At 40.6% G+C, this 26,635-nt stretch overlaps 1 protein-coding gene across 2 annotated transcripts in view; it reads left to right on the plus strand.

The window, feature by feature from the left end:
* The first annotated feature begins 521 nt into the window (after positions 1–521).
* Positions 522–26,635, plus strand: part of Flrt2 (fibronectin leucine rich transmembrane protein 2) — a 93,316-nt gene continuing 67,202 nt past the window's right edge. The window contains exon 1 of one of the 2 annotated variants that reach the window (XM_021179181.2): positions 522–909. The gene's annotated coding sequence lies outside the window, so the exon portion shown is untranslated. Of the gene's footprint in view, positions 910–3,581; positions 4,263–26,635 lie in introns of those variants that run through there. The other variant, XM_021179183.2, reaches the window with a different exon arrangement.

Here is a 26,635-nt window from a genome sequence, read left to right on the forward strand (position 1 = left end):
TGCCAGCAGTGGGTGAGTCCCCTTCTCCATTCCTCTTGCACTGCACTTGAAACTCTGTTAAGAGTTAGAGCTTGATCAGAGATTTCTAAGTCTTCAAAGCGCAGCTGGGCAAGGAAATTATATGAGAGGCGGGGGACACAGAAGTAAAGGAATAAAAGCCAACTTTGCTGGCAACTTCAATAAATCCGGTAACTGGAGGTAAAAAAAAAAAAAAAATAGATTGTGAGGGCTGGGTCTGGTCCGGATGAAATGCTAGGTTTCTTCTCATCCCCAGTCTCTCTCGGAAAGCGCGCCACTGGCATCTTGCCACCCAAGTGCCCCTAGACAGCCACACACCCACTGGAACTGCACGTGAACAAAGCTTTTGCCTGGAGAGCCAGCATCTGTGGTTTCTCAGCGCAATCTAGCTTCTATCCGGAGTGTAGGGTGAACACAGGGTTAAGCTAGTTCCCTCCTCGATGGGAGGGAAAGTAGTGGGAGGTGAGCAAAGCTTTCTGTCTTGCCGGGTACCTTGCAGTTAGTTGTACATTTGAAAGCAGTCGCCATCACTTGTGAGTTTGGCGTCATCCATTGTCACCACCGAGGAATGTGCGCTGGGAGATAACACCAAGTGCAGTGCTTCTCAAACAGGCAGAGCTCTTTCTCTCTCTGCTTCCAGGTGCGCTCCTATCTGGTCCTCTGTCCTGAGTTTCCAGAACGTGGAGGCAGCACTTGGCAGAACCGGTCACCGCGTCCACTGAACCTCAGAACCAGACTGGCAGTTCTCAACGATGGGCAGGAGGGACCTCGGCGGCGACCCCTAAAACAATACCATGCCCGGGGAGTCCCTCTACTGCCGCTCTAGCTTCTTCCCTTTCCACCTCCCGGACCCCGTCGGATTCGGATGACCAAAGGAGACAAGGCTGCCAGGTAAAAGGATTGCTGTGCCAGGTGAAATTTCTAGTGACTGCCCTAGCTTTCTTTACATGGACCCCCACTCCCTTTTGAACAAGTGGTGGGTGGTCACTAGGTGGGTGTTCTATGTTTTGTCTTTTTATCTGCAAAGAAAATGGGATTCTTTTTCTATCTACCCCTGACTACTTGGGGACCGGGTATGTGTGTGTGTCTGTGTGTGTGTGTGTGTGTGCGCGCGCAGGGGGGGGGGGGGTGCGCCTTCAAGTCGATCCCAAGTCCTCTAGGGAGTTTTGTAACTGAGTTGTGGGTAAAATCGCTCATTTGCTACCTGCCAAAAGCATCGATCCTAAATGGAGTTTTCCAAATCCCCTAAGCTTAGAACAGCCTTTCATTTCCTTAGAATGCTTCTCTTAAGTCCGGTAAGTAGCAACCTCCCATACCCATCTGGGTTGAATGCAAGAAGTGTTATTATCAAGCCTCAGTATCTCAAGCCCCTACCTGCCCTATGCCCGAAATCCGGGATCAATTCGCCACTAAACTGAGAATACTAGTTCGTTTTCTTTCCAATCGCTCGTGATTTTTACATGCCAAGGACCTTTCCTGCCCTGCTGTTGCACCCAGGACTGGCAGTTCCATAGCTGTTGTAATTGTGCTTTCCTGACTCGTGGGTCAGGGATGGAAAAGTCCCCAGGAGCTCCCAATACTGGGGAGTGCACTTTTCCTGCCCAGGCTGCGGAGACAGGTCCTTCTACGCCCTCAGGCGCTGAATGCAGACACCCAGAGTAGTAAGGGGGACGGACCTATCCAGCCGCCCTAGAGCCTCCACCAGACTCTGGCCTCCTGAAAAAAGCCCTCCTCTGAGCTGAACAGCCCAGGGCTCTTACTGGAGTTTTCAGAGCTAGTGCGGTCACTTCTTTTTCTTGTAATCTCCTCCATGATTAAGAAGCCCAGCTAGCTAAGTCTGTCTTGGAAGGGCTGGTCCCACACTTGCTATTTGGATAAATCATGTGGCCTGCCAGGCGCCTTGAGCGACTAGGGGCATTTGTTCCTGAAGGCTATCGCCATCGCCACTCTTATCTTGGCACTTTACTTCGGAAGCTCCCACGAGGACTCTCACTATCTGTTCTCAGATTAGAGTCTCCATGGGAGCTCCATTCTCTCCTGGTTATTTGTCGGTTACACTTTGAGTTTGGAGAAAAGACAGACGAGTGTATGCCTATGTGTTTTCTAGCCTCCTTTGTATATATAAAGCACGGGGAAGGGTGGCAAGCTCTCTTGAACCCCAGTGGTATGTGCCAATGTGAGAGAATGCCCGAGTCGCGGCGGGTTTGGGTGGATCCCTGTGTGGCTTGGGAGACAAATCGGGCGTTTCTCCAAGTCGTCTTACCAGGGTTTAAGAGCTCACATCCATGAAGGTAGCAGACACAACAGCACTGCAAGGAAATAAAAACAATTGGGGAAGTGCTGCCAAGTGACTCAGACTTTGAACTGAGGACAAGGAGTGCGGTCGCGCTGGGGGGTTCATCCGGAAATCATCTCCTGCGCGTTATAGCCAACGCCCCTGCCAAAGTTCCCAGCCCCCCGGAGCAGAGGAGATCTCTAGGGAGTTGGTCCAGGCCAGCTTTCAAGTTGTAAATCGCTTTTCCCGGGGCCCTACCCACAGTGCGCCTCCACAGCCTAACGCTTGGCGACGGCTTGCACCTCCGCTTCTGTTAGTATTCCGCCGGTCTCCAGACTAGTTAAAACAGGACCACAACTTGTTGGAGACGCGGGGACAGCAATGAATGGGGGAGCAAACCAGGCCACCATCCCCTTGCCAAAAGGGGGTGGGGGTGGATCAAATAAAGACTCATGTCTCCCATTTCTTAGATTACCCTTTAACCTTTGCAAAGGGAATCTCAAGTGAGAAAGCTGTATCAATTGGACGTCCTAACTGTAGAGCCGGTTAGTCTTTGAAGCGGTCATTGTCAGTTGTCTATTGTAATTTATGGAGACAACTCATCTACAGAACATTTCTCTTTCCAGGAGCAGCCTGGGTGATGGGGGAAAGTAGATGTGTCTAAATATGATGCCAAACTCTAATTTCTACAGTTACAGTTTATGGAAGAAAGCTTGCTGAGTGGACCTTTGATAGACTGGGGGTGCAGTACATCCCCAGTGTTGCCGGCGAGTGAAATAACGCCATTTTGGTTTGAAAGACTTGCTATATTTTTACCCTCTTATGTTACGTTTCGATCATTTCTGAGTCTAAGTAATAGCTCCTCTGATGTAGACATACATCCAGAGGACTAGAGAAAGGATTTTTCACCTTTCAGAGAGGCTCCGGGTGTGTAGGGAGGACGCTTGAGGAAGCGTAGAGAGAGGGAGAGGAGCAGCGCTGGGTCAAGTTGGCATCCCTGGCAAAGCGGGGTGCACTTAACTCTCTCCAGGGAGGACAGGGTTAAAAGCCCCATCTGACTTCTCTTGGAAAGCTTAGAGTTGCTGCGGCTCCTCCCAAGCATTCTTTAAACCAGAGAAGTGGGAGGGACTCCGCGAGGGTGGGAGGGGAGGAGGGAAGCAGAGAAAGAGGGCTCCGAGAGGGGAGCGCGCCAGAACACGAGGGACCGAGGGAGAGGAGGGGCGCCCGAGCCGCCCAGCCGACTCCGCGAATTCATTACAGTAAACATCTCCCGAGAGGGAGGGGGGTGTCAGGTGAGGGTGGGGGTGGAGACCTCGCTCCCAGCCTACATTAAGGCTGCAGTGTGGCTGGAGCAGCCTCCAGCCCCGCGCCCCGCAGACGCTGCACTTGGAGTCAGCCGCGCGCCCGCCCCCGCTCAGCCCGAACTGCACGCCCCGCTGCGCGTGGTCCGCGCACTCTCTGCGACCGAGCTCCGGCCGGGTTCCCCAAACCGACCGGCGTTGCCCTGGGTCTCTCAGCAGTCCGGGACACGCTCGGACGCTCTCCACCGCCCTCCTAGGTCGCCCTACTTTTGTCGGGGCGCCAGGCGGAGAGGGTGAGACTGAGGAGGGAAGACCGGAGCTGCGGCAGCAGACCGAGCCTAGAGAAAGTGGCATGCTCGACCCCTGGAGGCGGAGGTGTCGGAGGACGGGGGAAGACGATGCCGCGGCTCCGTAGGGGACGTAGGCGACAGCAAGCGAGGCGAGCAGGGTGCTGGGGCGCCGGCAGGCTGCCGGGGGGCGCGCACCGCTCTGAAGCTCCAGCCTTTGCCTCCCGGGGCTTCGACGCAGCGGGAGACCGAGCTCGGTTCCAGCCGCCGCCGCCGCCGCCACCTGGAGGACCTAGCAAAAGTTTGGATCTTGGGGAGGAGGGCGCTGTGCTGAGAGGAATTACCAGCGGGGCTGGAAGGAGACCTGAAAATCCTTAGCAGGTAAACGCGCAGCCTTAACCGTGTCTCCCACTCTGGGCTTCCTTTCCTTGGAGAGCAGAGTTTTAGCTACATTTGACTCAAAGTAAGACCGAGGCCAAGTTCAAGGTCCCGGGGATGGGTATCCAGCGCAAGCAGTTGGACAGTCCTGTTAGCTGGGTGTGGGAGTGTGAGTGTGTGGCGGCGGCGGCAGGGAGGGGGGAGTCGGGGGGGGGGGGGGGGGGGGGGGAGGAGGTGGGTGTCTTGGTGTTTCTTCTTGCCAGATAGGCAGCTGTGCGAGAGTCGACTCCCTTCTCCCCCAGGAGTTCAGGAGAACCGTGGGCCCCAGCTGGTGTCTGATTTTGTATAGTTTGGAAATTTGGAATGTGTAGCCAGAGACTTTTTACTGTGCTTGAATCCAGAGAGGAGCTTGATGGATTTCAGTCACCTCCATCCTCTTTTTCCCCCTTCAGTTCTATTTCGTATAAACAGAAAGGAAGCTCACTCTACCCTGCCGCCTCTCTGAGCTCTCCCTGGATCTCAGATTTGGAGAAGGGTATGCATATTGAAAGCAAAGTGGAAAACTGTCTTTCCCTGCATTCACATCCACCTCCTCGGAGTCTTCCCTACTTTCTTTAACCTTCTTGTGTCATGAAAGCAGCATGAACGATAAAATTCACATTTTCACTGAAGGGCAAAATAAAACGTGCTAGCCATTGGTAGTTTAAAATTACTGTGTGTGTGTATGGTAGCGGGATGAGTAGGGGGAGAGGGGATCTGGATATGTCCATACTGCTGCCTGAGGTTACTGATGTTGTAGACAGCAGCCCCTTCCCCCTTTTGGCCTGATGCTCAGTGATGTGGGGGAAGTGAGAATGGCCTCATGTGTGCAAGGGGGCTAGGGTACCAGAGGGAAGAGGCTTACACATTCTGAACAGCAGCCCTATGCATTTCAGCTAATAAAATAGCTACTGCTCACTCCCAGGGCAAAGCGGATTCAGCACTACCATCACCCCCTTAAGGCCCTATAGAGTTTTGACACATCTCTTGGGGCCCTGCTCTCATCTTTATTATGATGATCACTATTAATTCTCCTGGAAACTCTGTGTACTTTCCCTGAATGAAAAGCATCTCTCTGCGAGCTTCTGATTAGTTCTAATAGAGGGAATCTCCTATAAAGCTAACAGTAAACTAATCAAGCAAGCGCAAGGCGCAAATCCCTGTAAATGCTCCTACAGGAGTGCAAAGTGCTGATCAGATTTCTTTACATGCTGTGTCTGCTGGGCAAAACCTCTTCTAAATGGGAGCCATTGCTCCCCCATTCAGCCGGGAGTCTACTTAATCACGCCGGGTTCCAGGAGCTTTAGAGCATGTCCACTAGCTTACAGGATTATTGCTAAATTTATTATGTCTAACTTCCCCCAGCCCAAAGCTAATATGAAGGATGGCTTCCATACCGGAGTGGGATTCTGTTTTAGTTCTACCTGGCTTGACCTTATTAAATCTGCCAAGAAGAGAAGTATCCCCCCCACCCCCCAAACATTCTGAGGTAAATAGAATGCAGGGTTGGCATTTATACAAGCACTGTGTGATTGTTGCTGAATGAATATAAAATTCTAGGAAGGGATCTGAAATGTTAGAACTGGATTGCGTCTTATCTGCAAGGATATTTACCAGATGCATGTAGCGGGCTGGCCACCATATTAGAGGAGAATTCATCTTTGGGGAATGTGCACATCAAGAAAAGTTGTCCATTTTTATGCAGTGTTATTGCTGCTGAATGTGGACAACTTTTCTCTCCTCATCTGTTTTTCTTTTTCTTTTCTTTTCTTTCTTTCTTTCTTTCTTTTTCTTTTTTTTTTTTTTTTTTTTTTTTTTTTTTTTTTTTTTTTTTTTTTTTTTTTTTTTTTTTTTTTTGTGAAGCCTGAGAAGTAATCAAAGCAAGATAGGATATAACACTTTCAGGGTCTTTACTAATGACTGTTGGCAGTGTGGTGCCCATGCTCATGTGAAGTTGTAAATATCTGTGACAGAAGGACGTTGAAAGATGTGATTTCAGTCGTTATCCTATGTGTCTGATAGTAGGGCCATGGAACTGTACAGAGAATTGGACCAGCTGTGCTCTAGCAGAACCTATATAGAACCTATTATAGAATTTTATTATATTCCTTGCACAGACGGAATGTTTGTTTTTTTTTTTTTTTTTTTTTGTTGTTGTTGTTTTGTTTTGTAAAGGGGCCCATATCTTCACACTTAGGAGGTTTCACTGCAGTTTTGCAAATTCTCTGGGGTTGCTTTCAGGAAAATAAATTAGGTTCCAAAAGATGTCATGCTAGCCTCCTCTGGAGTCCTTAGAGGAGTCTGTTACGTTTCTTTCTGTGTGCAGGGTTTGAGTTGAAGTGATCATATCTGAGTTTGAACGCATGGATTTCATTTGAACCTGCTCTGATGTCCTTTATATTTATTCTGGCCTGCTAGATAGCTTGACTTAGGATTTAAACCAACCTTCCTAAAACAGTGATTCAGTTCCCCAGTTTGAGGCTGTGGTTTTAAGGATGGTGGATCCACAAGCAGAAGTCTTATTCTGTAGAGGCCCAGCTGGAGCATCCAATCTAGTTTAACCCTTCAGTTCTATGCTTTTCTAAGGAAGAGTGTTTGCTTCTAGGATCAGCAGTGCCTAGGGTTCTAAATAAATGCATGCCAGGAAAGAGTGAGGGTGCTGGGAGACTGGTGCTCGGGAGACTTTTGCTCTCTCTTTAGAACATTCCAGTAAGTGAAGGTGAAGAACATTATTTCTGTTTGGGTCATGTGTTCTTTCTGGCTAATCATCTTTTGGTATCTTTAATTTTAATTCAAGTTCATTTCTTTCCACTGGATTGCTTTAATAACTTTGTGGTTTCTGCCACACTGATTCAAATTCAGTCCATTAGTGACCTCTATCTGTGAGAAGTGAACACTCATTGTTTTTCTTTCTTCTCATCAGGATCTGCAGACAGATGATGTGTGTCTGGGGACCTACCAGCTCCATAGATCTTTCTGAATATTTCATATTTTTTTTCTAATTCCATTTTTTTCTAATACAGAGTTCAGGATGGTTAATGATATTTAATAACAGTAATAAAATGTTACCAGTGAATGGAGTCAGTCCTACTAAATGGTTATTCTGTAAAGCACTGACAATATGATCAAAATAAATTAAATCCAAGCAATGTAAACTGCCTGAAAGAATTGTGCACTCAAGGTGACTGTTGTCTTGAGACTGCTGCTGCATGTCTGTGAAATTTTATTGCCCCTAAGTGCTTACATAATAGGGGAAACTTGAGACGGGCCCAGAACATATTATGTGGTAACTAGACTTCTTAGTAACTGTGTGCATGCATCTTTAAATTCAGCTTGGCTTCTGTGAACTTAGGTGCTGATGAGGGGCAGGGTAGAGTGTGAGAGGGGCATTTATACACAGATGACCCTTTTAAGGAGGCTCTAAATACTTGATTCCTTTTCCACCTTTATCTTCTGGGGCTTTTCAAATAGAAATCTGAGTTTTGGTTGATTATTTGAAATATTAATTGAAGCCAAAATTTATTCCATTTCTATCTTGGGTGGATGTCATTATCTGACATTTTCCACATGTTTTCGATGTACTGGTATTTGAGATATGGGGTTTTTAGGAAGTTGTCTTTATTCTCCCTTGGGCAGGTTTTACAAAAAAAGACATTCTAAAGACCAGTCATTGTTATTGAAATTAACCATTATCATATCTTCCTTATTGTTCCATCCCTAATTTATTTGATTTCATGAAATCATATAATTTTTTTCTATGAAACTACATGTTGAGGGTAGACACAGTGTTATCAATATGTTGTGACTCAGCCTAATAAAAAATATCAAACTCCAATTAAATATCTGTTATCAAATACACATATAGGCACACCTCATGGGCAATTTTCAGACACAGATTCTTTTCAATGGTCTAAGTATGTTCCCTCTTTTAAGGGCTATGACACAAATATTGTAATAAAAATATCCTGTGTTCTGACGAATACAGAGGCTTATTTCAGTCGCACGGAACAGTAAAACACTGTATTAGCAAAATAATCAGTGGTATTTTGAGTACATGGTCAAAATCTGTTAGAACTTACATGTTTCTTCCCCCCCCCCTTTTTTTCCCTCTACCCTTTGGCGAATTTCACATCTACTGGGTCTTTTGGTTTTCTTTGATTCCTTCTACTGTGGCTCTTTGAAGTGCTTCAAAATTAAACAGTAGCTACATTTTAGGGAAATTCATCATGTTATGTTCAGGATTCCAGGAGAGTTAATGACGCAGAAAAAGTCCTGTAAAACATCTTTCTAAAAGAAACCCTTCTCTCACTGGCTTCCTTCTTACTGGCCTCCTGTACCATTTGCAGTGAATTGGAACTCCCTTATTTATTTATTTTTCAAATACCACCTTTAACTTAATTTAATGGGGGATGTGTTTCTGCAGAAGTGTGCAGTGCCTTGTGTGTCTTGGGTCCCTTGAACAAAGCAGCATCATTGTTTTCAAACTGCAGTAAGAGAAGGTAAAAGAAAATCTTCCCTGTGTCATTGAGGAAGTCCAAAGACATCATTCACAATTCCCAAACACTGGTCAGGTACTCTCCTGATGTTTAATCAGGACATACCCCCCTTTTTTCCTAGAAGCTTATCGGTTAAAGACTTCAGCCATTTTTGGAAGCATTCCCTAGATAAATCTCAGGAGGGACAAACCATTGCTTTCTCTTCATGCTTCAGACTTCTCTTGCTGACTTTGGATCAATGTTCAAGAAACTTGGAAGAAGCCTTCTTCTGTTGACCTAAGTTCATAGGTGCTCTTGTTCATTTCGGTTGTATTGTTATATTTCAGTTATTTTTATCCCAGCTTTCATACAGATTAAAGGATTCCTCCTATAAACTTTTGGAGAACCTGAAGGATTTTGGAGTTAAGACCATTGAAAATTAGCAGGTCCTGAAGTTCACAGAGAGCAATGACCACCCTTGTGTGTGGAGTAAAACAGTAGCGGCTTATATGAAGTTTCATGAATCTGCTCACTGGAGTTCACCCAGGTCACGTGGCCAAGTGGAAAACATTAGATAAGTGTTAGTCTTGAAATAGGTTCACATGTTGCTGTCACTCTCAGACCCAGCTGGCTGTGGGTATTACTTTCATAAGACTTTCATGTCAATACAAACTTTGAGGTAGTTTCCTTTCTTATTTTGATCCCAAGCTTGGACACCGATGCTTAGATGAAGACATTTTGAAGGGGTTCTAATATTCAACTCCATGTAAGACAAAGGGGAGCTGAGGTGAATAGCTTAGATAAACATTGCCCTTAAAGACTTTTTTCCTCCCATTGTGGACCAGTTTCTGAATAAGCAACATCATGAAGCTGAGAGTTACCTTGCTTTACACAGAGTTAATAATTAACATTCATTTTAAATTTTAATTAAGCAGATTCATAATTCTCCAAATACAGGTAAAAATTTTAATTCTTTTACAGATGCAACAAAAATGATCAGAGTTGGGTATATTCATTAAAATACAAAAACTTCATGGCAGTCTTTGACATATTTACATTTAAAATAACAGCATTTTCATACTTCTCTGCCATTATACAAGATTATGAGTTTTTCCTCATCTGAATAATTTTGCAGCATAAGTATTTGACCCATCACCCATGTTAGAGTATAAGAAATGTCATTTTTTGGTGGAAAAATTTACAATATGCATTTTAATGTCTGTATATTTCTTCCTATATTTGACCTTGTAGGAATTGCTTAATCTACTGGAGACTTAATTTCCTTTTTGCAGAGTTCAACAGAGTTGGTGAGAGGTCTAATAAGATTAATGTGTGTGGAATGCCTTGATAACAATACAGAGTTATATTCTCATAAAGAGGCATTATTCAGGTTGATAACATTTATCATTGCATGACTGTCTTGTGCTAGGATAGGCTGGGTTTTTTTCTAATTAACAGGATACGCAAGAGATTCCTTTGTCCTTCAGAAGCCTTGGTTTGTGTGTGTGTGTGTGTGTGTGTGTGTGTGTCTGTATTCACCTAACTTATGACATGTATTTTGGACCCATGCATCATTTTTTTCCAGCTCACTTAGTGATTGGTTGCCTCCTTTGATGAACTTTCTTTAGTTTGATGCACCTCTTCTTTCTAAGCTTGAAAGGTAATTAGGGAGAGATGAGTTCCAGGGCTAGACTTTTCTTCTCTTGATTGAACTGATCATGAATGGATTCTGTTAAGGATATTTATTGGAACAAAGCTTGAAATAAAATTTCTTGAAATAAAAGCACTTCTGGTTTTGATCAGATTTAAACTTTAAGTATGAAAGTTACTATGAAAATAATAGCATTCATTAAAAAAAGCATGATGCATTTTTTAAATTTTGTCTTATAAAATAAGACTATTGTTTCAGTTCTTTGGTAAAAAGAAAAAATACTCATTCCTTATCAATGAATAAAAAGATTGGATTTGTTATGATGGAAACATATTACAAATTTTATGTCATTAGTGATACAGTTGAACACCTGCTGATATAGTTCTTTAAGGCTTATTTCTATAAATTTTATTCAGTTATATTTCTTGATATAAAGTTTCACAAGCATACGCATTTGTGAAGTGTGCAAAATTATTTTGACATCATGGTTTTTGGTTAGAATGAATATTTCACCCAATGATTCCAAATTCGTTTCCATTCCTAATTAATTGTTATCTTTCCAGGTTCTGAAAGCTAGTGTTACTTTCTGTTTTATTTATTTGTTTGTTATTATTTATTTATACTTTTTGAGATTACTGAAATGGGCTCTCACTGTGTAGCATTAGTTATTGTACAATTGACACTGTAGACCAGAGTGGCCTTGAACTCACAGAGATCTGCCTGCCTCTGCTTTCCAAGTTCCGAAGTTAAAGACATTTACCACTAGTCCTAAGACTTCCTTATGTTTGGTACTTTTACAGTATCTTGTAAAGTCCGTGCCATGGATATATTTAAGGTGGAAAATTGCTTTCATAGTTTGGCAAAATGAATAAAAATTCTTTTGGGTTTGACCTTGTTAATATAGTAAAAATAAGATTCTAAGAAGGAAGATGTTTTCTACTGCTGAAAGTTTAAATGATCAAATGAGAAGAACTTATATGTATCAGTGTTGGGAAGTTAGCATACTGGTGTGGACCCTTGTAGTATAAAACTATACCTTAGGTTTTGAAGACTGGAGAGGAAGTACTGTTTATGCTAAAAGAAGCTATTGTTAATTTAGCTGTCAACCCCTTGAGATAATAAAATAATGAGGTCTCAACAGTACTTTCACCCCAATTTTTCTTTCCTAGTTTGAGTGTACAATATAATTATTCTTTTCTTCACCTTTTCTTCCCTGTGAGCATGGCCCGCTCCCACCCCATACACCCCACCTTGCTCCTTTTAAAATTCAGGCCTCTCTTGTAACTAATGCTCGATACATATGTGTATATCTAAATGTTTATGTTTATACATACGTATTGCCCAATGTAAGAGGCTCAACCTGGACAATGCCACTCACATGCACGTCCTCAGAAGTCATCATTTGGTATCGCACAGCCAAATGGTGAGCTCTTCCCTGGAGCAGACTGTTTCTCCCACTCTCAGCATTCCTTAGTTATCTACAGTTCTTTAACTGGAGATTTTCTCTCCCATATAGGCTGGAAGGAAACCCTATGTGACAAATGTACCTCATGCCTTCAGAATGTCTGCCCCTTGTGAAGTCCAGTATGATGCTTTAGACACAGAAGGTGCCCTACAGGTGCTGAAGAATGTTTATCCACTCATTCAGAAGGTGACCTTTAGACCTTGCCATGGAGCAGGCATTCAATGCAGGCACGGACGAACATGATTACTGGAAGGTCCAGAGGTCTGTAGGGAAGGAGTCCAGTGGTGAGACTCCACGCTGGTGGCAGGAGAGAGAGATGCAGAGCCTGATTACATCACCGGGTTATGCATGACTGAAGATAGTGCGGTCCACTTCAGTGAGTGAGCCACAAATATGCAGTGAAAGGAACTCTGCATTCAGATAATGATACCCTTAGGTCCTAATGTTGACTCTTCTACTTGTTAATTTTGTGAAATGTACAAAATTTTAAAGTGTTTCTAAGTCTTTGTCTTCTTGAAGCGGAAAATGGGAGTGCTAGGCATATCCGTGTCAGGGAAACTGCCTAGCATATGTAAGGCTCTGCTGTCCATTTCTATCATAAGAAGGACAGGGAAAGGAAGGAAAGGGATGGGGAGATAAAAAGGAAGAATAGCAAAGAATGTGAAAAATACGTTAGATTCCCAAGCTGTTCCTGTGAAAATTAAGTTAGGTGTATAAAATGTCTAACTGGGCACAAAAACTGATTGTACATACTTATATCTTCCAAACAACACACTCACCTTCTATAAATATTTTGGCAATTTCCTTGGAATCCCTATGATATTTTCCCAATTCTTGACCAGATATAGCCTCTACAAAGTCCTTTTTTTTTTTTAATGCATGCTCTGGAACCTATAAAGGACAAGAAAAGACATAAAATCTTCTATAGAGACAAAAGGAGCCTATAGCTTGTAAGTGTAACAAGGTGAGTTGAGACAGTGCTGGGAGAAAAGAGAGGACAGAATGAAGACCGCCTCTCAAGTTAGGAAGTCAGTTATGCCAACTAGTTCATTGAAAGCATAACTCTTTGATTATTGACAGTTTTGTCTGATGGGTTGTCATCCATGAAAGTATATCTGTGCACCACTGGGCAATGTTTTACAAGAAATCCAGATTCCAGACTAGTACTCCAAGAACATGTTGATTATGCCTTTGTCAAGGTACAGCGATTTTTAGCAAGATGAATTTTAAGCACTTCTTTTGCCCAAAGAACTTCGCCCATGATTTTCGTCAGTCTTGAACATACTTTATTGTAAAAAATTAAAACTTAAGTTATTCTTATATTTCTTAATACTGTGTAATGTCCTTATGCAATTATTGCACCTGAAGGGTCACAGTTAGCTTTTATTGTCAAGCCGAAGCAAACTAGGAAGATGGAATGTCAACTAAAAGTATCAGCTCATTTAGATTGTCCTGTGGCCATGTCTGCGAGAGATTGTCTTGAGAAATTGATAGCTGATGTGGGAGGAGCCATCCCACAGTGGACTTTTCTATCCTTAGGCAAGCAGGTTAGGATTGTATTATGAGGATAGCTGAACTTGAGCCAGTGTGTTACCCAGTAAACAACAATTTCTCCAAGGTTTCTGACTTCTCTCACTGTTGGAAAGTGCTCTGGAAGAAGAAGCCGAAGGGAACCCTGTTCTTCCCGAAGTTGTTTTTGGTCATGCTATTTATCAAAGCAACAGAAATCAGGCTAGAACCATTTTACCATTTTGGATATGGGGTAGTGTCATTGGGCTATTAGTTTAGTGGGGAGACATTCCCTTCAAAAACATTTTTAAATGACTTAAAAAGAGGGTTTTGACAGCTTCTGTAACAGGCTTCTTAGCAAGTAAAGTCCTAAGATACTGTTGAAAATCCATTTTAATTTATCATTATATGCAGAAAATACTACACACACACACATATATATATAATATTTTATACACACACACACATATATATACACAAATTGCAGAAAGTGCAATGTGTATTACTGATATTTACTTGTGTTTCAGAATTTTAGTTCTATGAATGTCTTGATTTAGCAGAATATTAGGCAGCCCCAGGCCACCAGGTAGGGAAACACAGTAGCTTTTCCTTTTAAGATCACATAATATATAATGTAACATAAATACATGTAATTAATTAAATTGGATCATGGGGCAGCAGGCTCCAGAGTACATTTCCTAAGCTGTTACCATGTTTTTAAGTAGCTTCTGAGTTAACATTCAACCCAACAGAAAACAATAAGACCTTGTTTTGCTACTTTTGAAAATATAAGAGAGATTAAAATTCTTCGGAAAATGATTTTTAAAAAAAAAATATTTTTCCTTTTTACCCAAATAGGTTAGGAACAAGTCCAGTAGTGCTGACAGCAGTGGAATATAAAACTTCGGTGTAATAATCTCAGGCTCCAAGGAATGCCAGACAGACATCCGTTAGAGTCAGAAGCTTGTAACTGAGGTCTGGGCAAAGACTGAATACTAACCATGTGCCACACACCATGCTAAGTTTATGCAAGGGCATTTGGGATAAATGTTGAAGTAAGACTCCATCCTTGCTCACAAAATGGTGATCGTTTAACCCTCAGGAACATTCAGTGAAGAGACTAAATAAAAATGCAAGTTTTTAGACCCCTGCTTTGGAGATTTTGCCTATGTAAGTTTTTGTAGAAAATAGCATTCTGGGCTCATGAGAACTTCTTGACTGTAATCAAAAGTTACACTTTATTTTCTCTGACCTTGATATTTAGTAGGTTTGTAATCATCTAGTTGAGAATTTCTGCAAGTGTGTGTGTCAGAGAGAGAGAGAGAGAGAGAGAGTATTGCCACTACTACTGGTCCACGTACTTTTTCCTTTCTATTCTTCAGATATCAAGGATTTGCTTCACTCTGGGAAGCGTCGGTGCCCTATGCTGTCTCGCCTTATGCTTCCTCACCACCATCACTCTCCCCTCAAACTCTCATACTGTCTTTACTATTCCCCGAATGAATGTGTTAAAACATCAAACAGGTCAAAAGATCTAGTTGCATCATACTCTTCATTCACTTCATCTGTTTCTTGGATTTTCTGTCCTGGACAAAACCCATCCAAATATATTAGTCTATCTTTCAAGATCCATGATTACCCAGATCTCAAACTGGCTCTAAGTTGTTAAAGACCCCTTCCATGGACTTAAATAATTTAAGAAACTCAACCTTTCCCATAGGGTTTATCAGTTTTACAGAACATTAACTAATTGTCTTTCCTTGAGAAAATTTCTAGTAAGATTCTTTGGTATGTAAACTTTCCTCCTGGTCAGGATAAATCCAGTCTTTCTTTGGATTTCTCCAAGTATCATTTAGAACTTCATTGGCTATTGGTGCCTGTTATATTATAATGTATTTGTACACATGTCTGTGTCTCTCACTGTACTCCAGAGCTTTGCCTTAACACTTCTTTTTTTCCTGGTGCAGCCAATTCTACATACATGTAATTAAATGAGTTCATGTGTAACTGCATAAGCTGATCAGGAAAGAAAAGATCTTTATACAGTAATAGAGAAAGACTGTCAGAAGCACATTTCATTCCCATACACAGGTTGAGTAATGGAAAGAAATATAAGCCTCCACCTTTTGACTTTCTCCAAACAGGTTTTACTGGTAAACAACTGCTGGTTAGCCAAACCCTGATCAGTAACAAGCTCTCCAACCTACACATGAGGTAATTCAAATGCCACATAGCATAGATATGTTAAAAAAATAATTTTGTTTCATGATATGTCTTTCCAGGTGCCAAATGAAACTGTTTCTTAAATTTATGCTCATGTAGCTGTGTATTTTCCCATAGAATTAAAAGAATAACTCTCTGAATCACCTTTATGGGTCTGTCTTGGCAGATTTAAATAGAACAAAGCAAAGAACATGTGAGAGAGTTTGTGCATTTGCTCTCTTTTTATATTCCTTGCTCTTTGATTTGATTTTATTTATTTTATCTTTGGCATATTCTTTCTTGACAGTGTTCTTTGAGAGGCAGGGGCTCTCCAGGGAGAGCCAAAAGAAGACTAGAAATCACTTTACTTCAAAAAATGCAGGGTCTGCCAAGTCTATTGATTTGCATGTTGAGTGCAGCAAAGGGTATGTGAAGGTTAGGAAAAGTTAGGACATGTATGGCATCACTGTACTTAACAGTGAATCATGGCAGCTACAGAAGGTGAACCATAGGTCTCTTCTTGCCGACCAAAATACAAATCCAATTGTGCTTTTCTGACTTCATGGTGGGTAATAAATTGGTGGAAACTCATGGCAAGTATTATGTCTGTGATTGCACCTGTTTTTCAGAGAGGAAAAAAAAAAACCCAGAAAACAGAAGTAGAAAAGAATGGGAAAAAAGACTCTGTTGCGATATGTAAATTTTAAGCTTTCTTTACTGTTACATATATATGTTGTTCATTCTTCCAAACCATAAAAGAGTTTTTCACAAGAGCAAGTCCTTTCACACTGCAGACCAATGCCAACGCAGATTTTTAGTGTTAATCTGTCAGTTTCTATGAAACAATGACTTCTCTCCCCAGTCGTGAATTTCACAGACTATTAGAGAGGCTGCTTTCTCACCCAGAGGATCAATAGTAATAACACTACCAATAAAGGTTAGTAATCATTTTATCAATCATATAGTTATTCTTTCAGAATGCTGCTTACTCAATTCATGTATGATACTATATTAAATTCTTTACGAAGCCTGAGGAAAATGCATTATTATGATTGCTATTGTAAAGGCTCTGACTTGCACATAGTACAACTGATAGGCTTGCTTAGTTTCTTCTTTTACTTTATAGGTTTTTGCTTTGTTTTGTTTTTGTTGTTATTTTTGTTTTTTTGTTTTGTTTTGTTTTGATTTTTGTTTTTCAAGATGTGGTTTCTTTGTATAGCCCTGGCTGTCTTGGAACTCACTCTGTAGGCCAGGCTGGCTTTGAACTCAGAATTCCACCTGCCTCTGCCTCCCAAGTTCTGGGATCAAAGGCGTGTGCCACCACTGCCAGGCACTTTATAGTGTCTAATAGTTTTGTTAATGAAATGGAACTGCCTAAGACTTTGTGATGCTTTCCTTGCCATTTGTTTTGATAGAAGAAAATGATTCTTGAATTGATCAGTATAATTCAGTGAAATGGGAATATTTAAAGTGTCACTCACTCATTTGTAAATCAAGCATGGAAACTCTTTTCTTAGTGGCATTTGTGACAGGAATCTGAATCTACAGATAGAAGCTAAAGGTGGAGGATTACACTAATTGTATAGGAGGCTCTCCATTATTTTCCCCTTGTCCACTCACCAGCATTGCCAATAAATAGTTAAATGGATTGATTTGAGATTCACCTCTTTTCCCTGCAGAGGTGATAATGGGCAATGGAGTGACCATAGGGCTGATAACAACATAAAGTGTATAGCTTGAGAGATTCTGGAATAATGGAGAATTGACTGTGTTATAAATAGGCCAGCTTTGCCCCCTTTCTCAATCTATGTAATTGCTTGGATTGTAAGCTTTTATTGAGTGGAAAAAAAAAAAAGACTCAGAGATGGGCTGGAAAAGACTTGTTCCATGTTGATTGCTTGAAAATAAGCAAACATAAGCTTTCAAGTCTTCTGTCAACTCTTTGAATTGGAGTTTTGACTACTCTTTCCTCCTTTTGACTTTCTGTCTATGGAGTGCATTTCTGCACATATAATTTTCTAAGTTCCAGAATTAAAATTCAGGTCCTACAGTTCTGTGTTCCTTATGCTTGTGTGTAAATACTTTTAATACTGTTGAAATTAAGTGGTCTATTTGTTAATCCTCCTCTTCCCGTAAGGCAGGAGACTGCAGTTTCTGTTATTTCTGCACACGTTTGTCACCGTACCCAATTAGCCGTTATGAGTCATGAGGCTACTGCAGATTATTTTTGACCTAGGTCAGTGCAGAAGAGCTCATTTCTGGGTTTGTCTGACAGAATTCAGTACTCATGTTTGGAAAAAAATTTGTAGAGCATCTTTGAGTCCACCCAACTCCATGACTCCTTAAAATCAGCTCACTTTAGCTATCTAAATGATTTCGTGTTTCTTATCTAGGACTCTGCACTAGATGGAATGTAAACATTTGTTACACGATCTTATAATTAGAAATGATCAAGTCCACTGAAAACAAATCCATAACTGCCCGGTGTTAATCTTTCTGGGAATGGCTGGGCATTTGGCTTCTCTGCACCAGCAGGTAGATCTGGGGTGGTGGCGGGGCAGGTCTCTCTTCTTTCCCACTCTTGTTGCTGTGCACACTTGAATATTTAGATTTCTGTGTTAGTAATTTTTAGGTTGAGCTGATCACTCCTGGGATAGCTTCACTCATGTTCACTTCACAGATACTTTGTGAACGAGAGACGCTGCTTATATAGGGCCACAACTTGACGTCATCTGGTCTTTTCTGTTTTCCTGAGGTTGGCCAGTCTCACTCTATGGCTAAGGTCTGCCTCAAACTCTTGATCCCACTCCTTAGCCTTCAAAGTGGTGGAAGTAGAGATATGTTCGACAATGCCTGGACAACTTTGGGCAACCATTACCCCCTTTTTTCATTTAACTTCATCATTCCCATCATTCTTTCTATGCACTATGAGGGGATTCCTTCTTAGTGTCCTCCATGGGTATTTACAATTGTGACCAGTGTAGTGATTTCCGCGTGGTCCCCCTTTCTTTCTCTTGCCCTAACCTGAAGGGTGGTTACAGGAATCTTTCCCATTCTTCCTGATAATCTCACTCTACACTAATTGTGGGGTTCGGGCTGATTTACAGCATCTGCAAACTAAATTTCTCTTTCAGAAATATCCCAAGGTCTTTCAAGGACAAATATCTTCTCCATTTCTAACTAAAATTAAAGGTAGGCCGTTGCTTCTTTTTCTCCTGGTCTCCATGTGAATATAAAGTACTCCCCTATCTTCTGTGTCCACTCTCTGACTGTGAGCACACTCAGCGCAAAAGTCATTTGCAAAGATGTGGAGCTGACCTGAACTGGAGTTTTTATCGCTCCACCTCTGAAGTATGTATTACAACATGATAAGTGCATCGTTAGAGATACTTGCTTCCATTGGGCTTTAATTGCTGAACATATTAGGATTTACAGAGTTTGTACAAATAACGCGGGTGTACAAAGGTTTTAAATGATCTAATAGAAGAAGCGTCCTTTGTTCTCTCTGTGGAATACTTTTCAAAGCAGCGTGGCCTCTTACTTTGAAAACAGGAAGGTAGAACATTCCAACAGCATCATGAGCCCTCTGTTTACATTTGTAAAGCCTGTACTCTTTCCAGGCCTCTAGGCAAAAGCAAATAGGAATAATCAGAGACATTAGAACTTGCTTATATTGAATTGGATTCTTAAAACCAAAGCATGATAGCAAAATTATTGGTGTGGCATTTTATTCTGAAAGAGATCCTTGTAGTACTGCAAATCCATAGACTTTTCCACTTGCTGGAATCTTTGAAGACTGCTGGACATTTTAAAAAGTACAATAAGCCATGCTCTTGATGATATTTTGATTATCTCCATAGTGCACATGGAGCTCTGCACAGGATGGAGGAGGATGAAAAGAGCGCTTGGATTTACATAGATTCCACTTGAATCCTGATTTGACTTCAGCTTGTTAACATTCTTTCTTCCCTTTATATCTATTTTCTCAGTTTTTAATTAGGAGACAAGTAAAACTCATAGGGCCATTTTGACTGACAGCTTATGTGGCACTGGTATATATCATGACTAGCAGGCATGACGGTTCTTCTCCTTGGACCCTCAACTTGACACAGGGAATTTTGTAGCTTATAAAGCATTGTTTTCTTCTGCATTGGTAAGAAAGTCCTGCAGGATAGTTACTGGTTCCCCCAAAGGAACTTTCTCTCTGGCCATTATAAGTTTCTCTCTAACAATATTTATTTCTGAGGTTCAGAGGAAGGTAAGATACTCTGCAACTCGTTACTGCTCTCTCTCTCTCTCAGTGACAACCCTCTCTGCTCATAAAAATCAATTCTCCTTCTGAAAAAAAAAGAAAAGAAAAGAAATCTCTCTAAGAGGCCCATCATTTCACAGACTGTGGATAATAGGGATTGTTAGAAAGGAGTTACCCAAACAAAGTATTCTTCAAAGTAACTGCCTGTAGTGGAAGGTGGGTGATCAACGGGAGAAAGTAGGGAGTTTTTCTTCTAGGTTTCATCTTGTCACTATAAATGAGACACTACAGCATCCCTGCTGTATTCTATGGGGACAGTGCTGTGATAGTTTCCACTAGGTTCAGTTCTCCGGTAAGAGTATCTGAGAAAGAACACACACTCTCGAGATCCTCAGGGAGGAACTGTTAGGGCACAGAAAGATGAACAAATGGGAGAGAACCCTTGCAAAGGGGAAGACAAAAATAAACCATAAATAATAAATGGGCAGGTCATGTAACTAAATTCTAGCCCACATTGTTATATGAGGCCCATTGCATTTTGCTCAGAATGAAAGATCAGTGTGAGTATAGTTAATGAGTTTTTTGCTTTTCTACATGGTATTAATATTATTGAAAATTTTATGATATTTTTGTGTCCAAATTTCATAGTAATGCAAAATTATTATTATTATTAGTAGTAGTAGTAGTAGTGGTGGTGGTGGTGGTGGTGCTGGTGGTGGTGGTGGTGGTGGTGCTGGTGGTTAGCAAAAAGTAGCCTGTGTCCCTTTGTTCTTTATAAAAAATGTTTTGTTAATTTTTATGCCCATGAATGCTTACCTGCTTGTATGTATGGGCATCACATGTCTGCAATTCCTGCCGTGGAAAAAGAGGACACGAGATCCCCAGAAACTGGAGTTATGCATAGTAATTAATTCTGTTGTAGGTGTTTGAACATAACCAGGGTCCCTTTTAATAACAAGAAGTTCCTTTAACCACTGAGCTGTCTTTCTATCCAATGTTCTTTTATTTTTTTAACCTAGATTTAACAGTTTACTGACAATTGGAAACTCAACTTCAGAATACAAAAGGATTTATGGAATATGTCTTGTGACCTAAAGCAAAGGAATGTTGGAAAATCCTTGTGTGGGAAGATTAACATCTTATAGCACACTATGGAGATCTGGAAGTGGTGTCATGGGAAATGTGTGTAGCATTTTCCCAAGCTTTTAAGAATGTGAACACTCATCTAGATGATTTAGAATCAGTTGCTCTAATTTTGACAAGTGTGCAAATAAGTTGGCTATCATTGTCCTCTCCAGATCTATGCTTTTTACACTGCTAAATCATTAATGGAGTTTCTCTGAATACAGGATATAAATTCCTGAAATAAACTGCTGTTCAAATAATTCTTCCCTGTATCCAGAAGAGACTTCCAAACAATTAAATCTAGTGACAAGTCCCTAGTTTTATTTTACTGGTAGATTGGATTGAACTCTGACTACAACTGCTTATCAGAGCTCCTAACAGGAAGATGAAACGGTTCTGATCTTCAAACTCCATATCTTTTTTCTCTTTGAAATAGAGAACACTATGATGTGTTGGAAGGAAGGTGATGAATGGGAGCAGTTTACCATAGTTAAAGTAATATGAGAAGTCGGATTGGCCAGGAAGATTTGAAAATGAGGGGTGGGTGAATAGGTGAGTACCCGAGAAGTGACCATCTATATCATAGATTAAAAAGAAAAGAGAAAATCCTTCAATCTGTCCTTTTTGGTACGTAGAGCTTAGGCTTCTCTGAGGAACATTACTTGTTAGATTATTGAGCATCTTAAAACAGGTGAAACTCTTGCTTTCATCTAGTTAACTCTTGAAAGCTCATTTGATAAGAGCAGAGATTCCATTGTCACCCTACGTGTGTTGTTTAATAGAGAGGGACTAAAGAGACGGTGAATGTTTTCCCTTGCCACATGCAGACATGACTGTACTCAGATGGAATTTTAGGCACCACATCAATTTAAAATTGAATAGGACTGAAAACTTAATATTATTCATTTTATCTAAATCCTTCCTGCAAAGCAAGAACGTGGTATGCAGTCAATAGAAAAGCTAACTGAACTAGGTGGAGCACCATACTCTGCATAGGAACATAATGTATTGTTGTTGGTATTGCATATGCTTGGCTGTTGGCCACTATATCCTTATTTAAGAAACTTAAGAGATGAAGGCATGCATGCAGTAAATGAGTGTATCTGAATGAGAGTTTGGCCCTCAACGTCTGTGTAGGCTTATTTTGTTTAACATGGCAAGGCAATCAAATAGATAACTAAAGATTTAATTCAAGTATTACAAAAAGAAGGTGCATGCATATAACCAAGGGATGAGATAGTTGGAGGGGAAAACTAATTCTCCTAATCCTTTTTATTTTTGTAATTTGTGTGCCTTTGCTTAAAGTTTACGTTGTGCATAGAGCATTTACCAATATGTGCAGTCACAGACAGGGAAGCACTGAAGGCAATCTCTTTTTTTATATATCTCTGTACCAAGAGGTATTTCATCAACCATCAATGCTATGAGCTGAGCCCCAACATATTACATGGGATCCTCAACAGATCAATACTATTCTGGACAGTACTGCATTCTAATTTTTATGCTGTCTCAAAAATCCCTTTGTGTAATGTGAAATTATTTAAGCTTGGTTTTCAATTTCTTTATCTTTCAAAGTCTAACTTCTGATTTTCAAAGTCTAGGTTGTCAACAATGGCAGATAAAGGCTTAGCCCAGACTTAGTTTGCTTGAATTAAGAACTGCCTTCCTTGTTTTAAGATCCTGTTATGTTGACAAGATGCTTAACCTATATATGAGCCTCATTTTTGATATATGCACAGTGTAGGAAGCACTGATCAAAAACATCTTAATAATTTGTCCTGAAGATGGAGTCAATAAGAGGTCTTTGGTAGAGTATGTAGTATAGGTAAGAGATGAAAAAATACCTCTAAATTTTCCAATGTGACTCTGAAAAAGAATTAAAAGAAACACATTTAGACAAGTATTTTTGACGCTTTAAGAAAGCGTTGGCATTAATATACTCTTGTGGTATTTACTCAGCATCCTAGAACATGCTCAAAAAAAAAAAAACACTCCAAAGAATGGGCCAACATAACTAAACATTGAATGTCTCAGAGACCTCCTGCAAAGTCTTTGTAGGTACTGGGATTGGGAATGGTAGTGATGCCCATTATATTAGACATGAGTTTTCCAGGTGAAGACAGGTAAAGTGTGGAGAGCTTTGGGATACAGTAGCCTATGAGGGACATCTTGGAAGAAAGTTATTTTGAACATTCTAAGACACCTAAACTGCTGACCTAGTGACACTTGACACTCATCCATCTGATGTGTCTTTCACTGTATTCAGTCTCTGAAAATGGATAGCCTAATTTTGAGAATAGAGTTCTGAAGATTGTAGGAGAAATATTCCTCCTTTTCATGCAGTGTTTGACGTGTGAATATTTCACTGAATTTCAATGATGGATATTTTGTGATTAAAGATATTCAGGCAAAACAGATAAAGTGGATCAGATAGTGCTGTAAAGAAGAGCTACTTTTTATATATTGGTTCTTACATTTTTTGATGCAGGTAAGATAGTATAAGGCTCAGTATTAGTGATGACTCTGCAGTGTGCTCCCAATTCTCATTTGCAATATTCAGAAAGGCCAAAATGATTCAGTTAATTGTGCAGCTATGATATTTGGTTTGTCAAGAAGCATGCATGAGGACAAGATATGGTGTTGAGTCTTCTTAACATGCAAACAGAATATTTACTAGTGGTTAAATTTAATTGCCTGACATTTGTGACCCACAGGTTTTCTTTGTCTCAGAGCTGATGTCACTGCTAACATTGATGGTAATCTGTCCTTGTAGAAACACTTGGGCACTAGAAGTGTTAATTCCATAATTTTTTCCTTACATTCTGATAGTAATTGTGTATTAGTAAATATTTGTGGAAGACAGAAATATGGTAATGAAAATGTGGGGAAGAAAGAACGCAGGGCTTGTAGTAAAGAGAAAAGATTGAAGCTTACATCCACAAGTCATTGTAAATTGTCTTTATTTTCATTTTTTACTTTAATTTTTGAGGACAGTGACTTTGTGAGGGCTATAAAAGAAATAGAATTAAGAGGTGATTTTTCAGGGTGTATTAAAATTCAATTCTGCCTAAAGAAACACAATAGATTTTATGTTGGTTGGCTTCCAGGATAGGGTAGATACTTGTCAAATATGCTTTTGACGGTTTAAATTGGAAAGAAAAATTTATCAGAAACACAAAGCAAAGCCTGCCTTTTTCATTCACCATGAGAAGAAAGGGAAAGGTTCTTATTTTATTCTCTTTTAAGAGCTTAACTTAGTGGAGGGTTTTAAGACACTCTGCAGGACACCATATATGTTTAAGCAAAAAAAGACTCTTGACAGAGGCGGTGATCATCAAGTATTTATTGAGGTTCCAACTGCCAGCAACTTCTAAGGCTAGTACAGTGGTCTTCCTAGGAGATTCAACAAACTGTCATCTATTCACAAACAAACTGTTAAGGATGTACATTTGTCAGGAGTTGCCATGGCTGTGATGCCCTTACTGACGAACGCTTGTGTATGCTTCATTTGGCCCAGAGTAGTGCATCCATGAAGTACGCTCCAGTCTGCACGGAGATTTCATTTGTTTTCAAAGAACATCAGTGGGTGACGATCATTACCAGGCCTTAGCGTGTTATAGGCTTCCGGCTTTTAATTTATCATTTTATTGAAAATAGTTTTTTTTTCCACACATAGTTCCTGATTGTGGTTTGTTCTACTCGTATTCCTCCTGATTTTTAACCACTTTGTCTCATACAAAGCAAACATACTTCTAAGGGATGATAATAAAATAAATGAAATGAAATGAAAACCTCCCATTTCAGTCCTGTCTGGGAAACTATGAATCCAGCTTATCAAATAGGAAAAGAGGTTGCTTCCTCTTTAAGTTGTGTGATTTCTAGTTGAAACATTTGCAAAATTCAATTCATTAACCCGAATAATTAATGCTATGAATACCAGTGTAGCCTTTAACCTTCTCCAAGCAATGTTTACCTCTGCTTAGTATTAACTTTCTGAATGTAAACTCAAAAAGAAGAGATCTTGCTTTGAATTTTAATGAACGTCTCCTGCTAAAACACTTCTGCTTCAAGCCAGGATGGAGGTGACTTTAAGGATTCTTTTTTGCTTGTTTGTTTATTTGTTTTGTTTTATATAGCTGACAGAGATAGTTTCTTGTCCTGCAAGGGTGGGGAGCCAGCCTTTATCATGTGATTGAACCACATATCCTCACCCCTGGGTATTTATCACACTCTGAAGAATGCTATGATTTAAAAAAAAAATTCAAAAACAAGCAAACAAACAAACACAACATTATCTAATAGTGTCTGTTTACTGTAAACAGACATCACTTTGGTAATATAGTTTTGTTCCTTAGACATTCGGTATGCACTTAGGAACTGTACTTTACTCAGTACACAAGTTCTCTTAATAGAGAGGGAGAAAAGAATATCTAAGATAGTGGAAATACAGTAAAGCATGCTATGATTGCTAGGCACTGCTTGGAATTGAACCATTAAGTAGTTAAAATGATTTGGTAAGGACATAGGAAAAAATGAGGGCCATGTATCTTGATAACACTTTTAAAGATAAGAACAAGAAATAAACTTTTAAAATGTAAAAATTAATTTAAAAAAAAGTCCACATGAGTTGGGAAAACTGCTCAGTGTGAAAACCATATTCAGGTCAGGCAAGCATGAGTGGGGTATGGATCACCTGATCCCATGTAAGAAAACAGACACAGTAGCAATGCTCTGAGTCCCAGACAAAGAATAGCTGGGAGCTCACAGACAAGTTATGTTAGCAGAAACAGTGGGAAACATCAAGCTGACTCAAACAAGGTGGGGGGGTGAGGACTGACACCTGAAATGGTTCTCTGACCTCCCCATGGACACTAAGGCATACCAAACACACAAGGACATGGACCTTTACATACAGAGAAATATAGAGCATTCTGGTTTCTTGCAATAAGACTTTGGTTCAGGGTGTGTAGTGAAGTAAGAATATCCATCAGATTGGAAAATCTCATCTTACAAATCTCAAATTCTCTTCTAACTTAAAAATCATTTGTTTATATAGTGTTTGTGTGTGTGTGTGTGTGTGTATGCATGCATGTGTGCACATCAAAAGAGGACAACTTAGAGGAATTGCTTTTCTCTTTTCACTATGGGGAATTTGGGTGTCAAACTGTGATTTGGTTCGAAGTGTGAAGTGTTCCTATCCACTGAGCCATTTTCCCAGTCTATAGGAACTCACTAACCATGTGCCAACTTACATACTCTCAACACTTGGGTATTTGCCATATTTTGAAGAATGCTCTGATGTGGATTAAAAACCCACGGCATCATCTAAGAGGATCAGTCTAATGGAAACAGGCATCACTTTGGTACTTTTGGGCTAATATAGAGATGGAAAGAATATGCAGATGATTCTTTACAGTAAAATCGAAGCACCAATAGTAATTATTGTTGCCTGGACATTTAACATGAGCCAAGGTTCCATGTCCTACAGACAATATGTAGACTGTCTATTACCCTAACCATAAGCCAGGTGTGGTGGCGCACGCCTTTAATCCCAACACTTGGGAGGCAGAGGCAGGCGAATTTCTGAGTTCAATGCCAGCCTGGTCTACAAAGTGAGTTCCAGGACAGCCAGGGCTACACAGAGAAACCCTGTCAAAA

Source organism: Mus caroli, chromosome 12 (assembly GCF_900094665.2).
Source record: "Mus caroli chromosome 12, CAROLI_EIJ_v1.1, whole genome shotgun sequence".
Taxonomy (NCBI): Eukaryota; Metazoa; Chordata; class Mammalia; order Rodentia; family Muridae; genus Mus; species Mus caroli.